The sequence below is a fragment of the Lissotriton vulgaris genome, chromosome 1_1, assembly GCF_964263255.1.
Source record: "Lissotriton vulgaris chromosome 1_1, aLisVul1.2, whole genome shotgun sequence".
NCBI lineage: Eukaryota > Metazoa > Chordata > Amphibia > Caudata > Salamandridae > Lissotriton > Lissotriton vulgaris.
Genome location: NC_141685.1, coordinates 1,750,822,057 through 1,750,828,819, shown reverse-complemented (window position 1 = coordinate 1,750,828,819; position 6,763 = coordinate 1,750,822,057).

Genomic DNA, 6,763 nt, shown 5'->3' with positions numbered 1-6,763 from the left:
CCCTGGTGCTCCAAGGGCCTGGGCTGTCCTGACTTAGAGTCCCACAGGCCTGAGTCTGTGACTGCCATCCAGTCCTATCAGATGGGCCTTTCCGCTGACCCTGCTTCCCAGAGAGCTGACAGGGATGCAATGCTGATATCCCCATGCAGGGTGGCCTGCTTGGGGCAGTTGAGCCAGCACTGTACTCTGATTGATTGGGTTCAGAAGCTCTGACTGGGGCCTGGATCAGCAGTCCTGCTGGCCCAGAGGTGGAATCCCTATGGCCCGGGGCTCCCTTCTCTGGCCCCCTGTGTGGCAAAGTGCCCGGGACAGGTTCCTGAAGGCCCGAGGATCTCCCCTGCTTGTTTGGGTTCAGAAGCTCTGACCAGGTCCTGAGTCTGAGCTGTGTCAGCCAGTCACCCCGCCCCCCCTGCCCCTCCAGCCCCTTGCCTGATACCCAGCTTGGACTCTAAGTACTGTGGCCTTAGAGCCCCTGTTCTCTCCAAAGCTAAGTGGGTTCCTTTTTTTATATACAACACAGCACAACCAGATTGTCATCCTTCAGGTCTGGGGATTTGGTTGCACATCTTGCGTTCCAATGGTGCGCCCAGATATCCGAGTCTCAATATCCCAATGAGGCCTCATTAGACTCTTCAATCCAAACCATGGCCCCAGGAGGTCAGTGTGCTTTCTCTGAAAGCCTCCTCTGTCCCTCAATGTGCAAGGATTACAAGAAAGAGGTAACTATGTTTCAGATTAGTAGGGACATGATAATCAGGATCTGGTAAGGCTCTTAATCTAGCATGAGGATGATTTGAAATAAAAGGTCTCAGAGGAATTTAGAAATGCAGGAAGGTGAAAGCATAGCAAGAACTTCAGTAGAAAGTATTTTAAAGCAGGGAAATACTGTTAGCGTAAATCCACAATCATGCAAAACTAAAGCAGAGAGGTATGTACCTCTCTAAGGCTGAAAGGTACTCTCCTAATGTCTAACAGTATTAACACTAATTGAAAAACGCAGATACTTCATCATCAGCCATATCTCACACCACCCCTCCATGGACCAATGGTGTTCAACTCCAGAGGTAGAAGTTCAACTCCACAGGTACAATTGTCTCCAGACCCCACAGAACTTGGATAGCCTCGGCAACCTTGAGTTCCCTACATTCCTGATACACAATGACTAGGAGGCTTCTTTTGTTCATTATATTGTCACGTTCTGACCAAGACTTCTCTTCTCCGGCCTCACTATCTCTAATAAATAATACTTCTTTTACTAGCTTCGAGATCATGAAAATAGACCTGCAATGGAAAAGAGCAAGCAGAGCAAGCAATACACAGTTCGTGTTAAGAAATAAAGGCCTAGTTATGCTAACATTGGTTAAACATTTGTAATGTCCATTTAAAACACATGATTATATGTACAGGTATAACTTCAAAAGAAATGCAACAAAAATAAATGTGTTCATCGTTACATATGAAATGCATTTTCAACGAATGCAATACAACCTAAAACATGAAATACGTCAGACAGTAGTGGCCGGTGTGTCGACTGAATGGAGGTGTGGCAGGGAGAAGGGGGAGGGCAGACAGACATAAAATAAATAAAAGAAAACACTTACATGCCTCGCCAATGATTTGCGCTCAGAGTTAGACCGGGAGCCTGTGCCAGCTCTCCCCAACCAGGCAATGCAGCTGGGGTTGGATAGAGCTTCAGAGCGTAGGATGGTTTGGCCGGCCTGAGACGGCAGGCCAGACCATCATGCGCACTGAATAGCAGTGCCCAACACTCCTCCACCAGTCTGTCATCACCCTGGCCCCGCCTCCAGTCTCTGCTCCAAGAGAAACAAGCATTGGCATAGCCAATAGGTCTTGCCTTTTGGACCATATAAGTATTTAGTTATGCAGCACAATATCCTTGGTGCAACAACATCAACTGTTGCATGGCTAAACACTTATAAGGTACCAAAGACAAGACCTATTGGCTATACCAATGCTTGTTTACATATTATTTTGTTTACTAGATGTTGCCAGACAGTAGAAGCGGTCAGGCGAGACAGCACAGAATGAGCCTGGACGTTCCCAGCAAAGTATTAGATTTTAAAACGTTTTGTACTTGCCAAAACAGATTGATTTTAAAAAAAAAATCCCTGCCTCATTTTTGTTGCTGCCTGTGCCGAATTGCTAAGTAATATGTGCAGGCCTATCCGCTAACGTGTTAGTAACTAATAATATTAAAAAAGTAAAATTGAAGCCTGCTCATCAGACATGTAGGAGCTGAATGGCTCGTCTCCTCTCTCCTTTGTTAGGAAATGATTCTTTAAAGCACATCTAAGAAACGCTCACTGAAGGATTTTGCAATACTTCTTAAATCATGAGCCAGAAATATGAAAAGGTAAGGATTACAAAAATGCAGCAAAAAACGCAACAGTTAGAAGTACAATGTTGTTATTGTGCAGCAAAATGTCCTAATCCATGCTGCAATATCCTGGGCAGTTTGGAGAGAAACAGACCTTTTAACTTTCTGTGCCCAGCATCAGGAATGCTCATTGAGTCCAACAAAGGTCCGACTCTTACAGATGTTCTGGGGCTCTTCTTGCCCGCCTACCTTCTTATTCAGCTATTTTTCATGATTAGTCTGGTGCTGTTCTGTAAGAAGGGTGTAGGACACGCAATCTACAGGCATCGGATAAAAAGTCGTCACCTCCAATATTGTCAAAGTAATATTATCACACATCACGTTAGTGTGAACTGAAAGCACTAGTAGTCGGCTCTTCACGAGTGGTGCAAGAGAAGGCCAGATTGTTGATATACTATGCGTTTACCCTAGAAATCTCTATGGATGACAAGTACACATTCCGTAGAACTGAAACCCGAAGAAAGTGGCATTCATGCTGCAAAACGGGAGTTGGCGGGAATTAAAAGACTGAACTTAATGATAAAATATGGAACTATCTTAATTTTGTAAGTAATAAACAAAATAAACTGTATGGAAACATAGTGGCTCTGTGTGTTGAACCTTCCTTATTAATCATGTGAAAGGCAGGGCACAGCTTCAAAGTTTCAAAGGCTAATACCCCCTTGTATTCTTTGGATATCAGTACTCTGAGTGCAATAAAAGTGTAATGTGATACTCCATTTATAGTGTTTAGATACGACAGAGGTGCGGTATGAAGTGCCAGAGGTGGGGTGTGACACGCTGTGTAAAGATAATCTATGTTACCTGCCCTTTTGGAGCACTGGCCGAGATTCACCTATTTCCTTTTGTAATTCACTTTTTTAAATGAAAGATCTCACAAGCTCCATGTGAGGGTGGGGGTGGGGAGCTGCGCTAAGTAGCCTTTGTTTAGAAGGCTGGAGGTCAGATTACCCAGGACTTCATACAGACTGACCCCCCTGCGCCTCTTCGGGGGCAGCGAAGTAGAAGAGGGGCAGAAAGTCACAGGTAATCATTATTGCTTACGTTTTCCGGCTGCTGTAGGCCCCAATTGGCTGAGATAGTAAATGTGTGCTTTAGATATTCAGATGTGTCCACGCAGCAGGCCCAGTTGTGGCATGCTGCGCGGACACACTTGAAGCACTGGACATTTGAAACCCCTTCCTTTTGTGATGTGCAGCAAGGTGTGATGCCTGTGTGACGTACACATTTCGATTTACATTAAAATGGGAGCAGCCCTTTTTCACAGGCCAATTATCCTCTGTGAGATAATGTTCTTCTGATGACTAAACACTGCTCGGCCAGAAGGGCAAAACAAGAAAATGTACCACACTTCGTGCATTTTGAAAAGAGCCGAAGACCTGGTTATTTTAAACAGTGGCTATATCACCTTACCTTATAGATCAGCACCGAGAAACCCCATGTGGATAGCTGATGCGCTTTATAAGAATATAAATAAATAAATAAAAAGAGCACTGCATGTTACAGTCTTGCACAGAGCAACTGGGCACTGGAGTAAATACGCTACACCACTGTCGCAAGGAAAAAACAAAAGTTGCCAGAATTAAAAGATAAAACAGGACCCGTGGACCTGCCTGCACTTGGCTTGGAGACCCGATATTTGTAATTTGGTGTATTCATGACTTTAGCTCTATGGCATGTGTGGAGCCCTTTCTCTGGGCCTTGGGGCGGCGTGTGGTTAACGTGCTGTATCCTTAATGGGTGTAGTGGTTTAGCACCAGTGTCTCAGGGTGACTACTACTACACTCCAGTATAGACAACAAACTTACTCCCTTTGTATATCTGGCTCAATACAGTGCTTCATGGCATCTTCAGGGGTAGGAAGCGCTATACAAATTTTCCAACGCTTTACATTACAAATGTATCTAAGGAGGGCTTTTCAGTTCAGGCGTTCCATTGGAGGTAGCACTTTCTTACTCATTTGGAGCACAACTCTAATATGTATACATATATACAACGATATATATATATATATATATATATATTACAAATCCTGTATTCAGAACCCACGCTTGCTCCACGCTGGATCAAAGCAGGACACGGACCCAATTGTTTTTCGGTGCTTCAAATATTTATTGCAGCCAGATGCCTGAGACGCGTTTCGCGGCGCGAACGCCGCTTGTTCACTTGTACATACACTTACAAAGAGGACATGTACGGAAGTCAAGATATGAATGATGAGACAACGGAAGGTCCTTCCTTGTGAGACCAGATATGATAACACCCAACTTTACAGCACTTCAGCAGGGAGGCGCTACATTTCACGCTACATGGGATTGGTCACAATGCCATTCTGAGGGATTATTTACAGAATCATTAAACAAGCATGCGCGCCTCGCGCTGAAAGGAGGAAGCAGGGGAGGGGTGAGAGGAGGGGGCCTGCGCCTGTTTCCCTTTTAGGAGCTAGCAGAAACCATATGTTTGTAATTAACACATGGTTTGAAAGCTCGCTCCCGCAAGGTAATCGCCAGACTTGCATGCGTTGCCATTGGAAGTAATGCAAAGCGTGCACGTTTTTTCCCCCAAAGCTGTGCCGATGGCTGAAGGTCTTTTTCCGAAGCAACAAATGCGCGCTGCGTAGGCGAGACCTAAATAACGATAATAAACAAGGGTCTAGTATTGTTTAATTTTTTTAGGTGCTGGCAGGTGGGGCGATGCTCCTCGGCCATAGCTGAGGAGCCGCAGCTGTTTGAGAACTACCTGTTTCATGATTAAGCCAACCATTAATATGCACACGCTCATAAGTCTAGTTTACTACAGTTAATACACTTCAAAAGTAAATTTGAGTGCTTCACTTCATGTTAATGAAGTTGAGGCACACAGAGTGTATAGTGCTGAGTGCACGTAAATCTTGTGCTTCTGTGACGTGTAATGGTGGAGCCTAACTTGCGCTGCTCCACAGTCAATGTGCATATGTCTGCAAGTTAATCCATTCCTGGTTCCGGGGGATGGGACAGCCTGGTGTACATCAGACAAAACAACAAGGAAAAAACATAACATCCGGTTTACGTCATTAGAGCAAAGCTCCGTCACATTGATGTTTCTTCTTAGTGCTCTCTGGGTGGTGTTGCTATCGTGTGATTGCTTTGAACTAACTGGGCACTAGATTTCAGGTTCTACCAAACTTCCTAGGCTGGGTCTTACTCAGCATAGCCCTCCACCAGGTAACTACCCAGGAACAAAATGTGCAGCGTGGGCTTCAGAGGTACAACACTTTTATAGGAACTTTATATAGACCGTGGCACCCTCTGTTTACATAGAAGCTGGAGGTCAAGGAATCAAATAAGCATAGCTGTCAAGTTTCCCAGGTCCATGTGTGATATATTGCTCCAGTTCAGTTTTTGTCTTTGAATTGTGGGTCTTGTAGTCCTGTTTTATAATGCAATAAATAAGACAAAAAAAAACCCAAATTCAAAGAAAAAACCTGGACTAGAACAGCATATCATGCATAGATCTGCAGGCCAGCCAAGAATCACACATCAGGCGTGACTCTAACGATTTCAGTGTGGTGTTCCACATCACCACACTGAAATGCATGGTTATGCTTTTTAATGCCACACTACTGACTCTCTGGTGCCTGTACCAGCGCTGAGTAACTCGCCTCGCCAGGCTGCTATAGCGCACGCCAGTCAAACCTGCGCAGGCTCTGCTGCTCCCCACGCACTTGCCGGCCCGGGCGCTGCCACCAGCATGAGAACGGGCTCAATAAACAGTTAATCAAGTTGTGCACTGCTGCTACAATGTATCTCAATTGCCTGCCGGAAAATTCCCACCCGTGGCCTAGCTGAGTCACTCACTGACGACTACAGCCACGCCTGACGTCACCCGGCTGAGGTACTAGTGTGCAAGACGTCGCAATAAACTGCAAATGTGAGGCGTGCGTGACCTCTACTAGACAACCAAACTACCACAGAAAACCTCAGACTCTAGTGAGCCAGTTATCTTTTACCAATCCCTGAGTGTAGCTTGTTCGTAATAACTCTCTGTTTTATAGCTTTTAATATCACTTTAGAGCGTGGCCACTTTCCGTTACCTCTGGCATCGGCCCCTGCCGCCGGCCCTGCGAGATCTCTGGTGCGTGCTGCGTACCCTGGCAGCCTCTCCATCCCTTATACCAAACTGATACTCTGACCCAGGGCTGTAGAGGAAGCCGGCTCTGCTGTCTACTCGCAGGCGCTTCAGGATATGCCTCCTTCAGTGGACTGTGTCTAGTGCGGGTCGGCCCCCTGTTGAGGCTTGACGCATCTTGCTTTCCCCTGGCGTTCTGGTTTCCAGGCAGGAAGCTCCTGGCCTGACTCCTGTTTCTCACTATGCCTCCCTTAATGC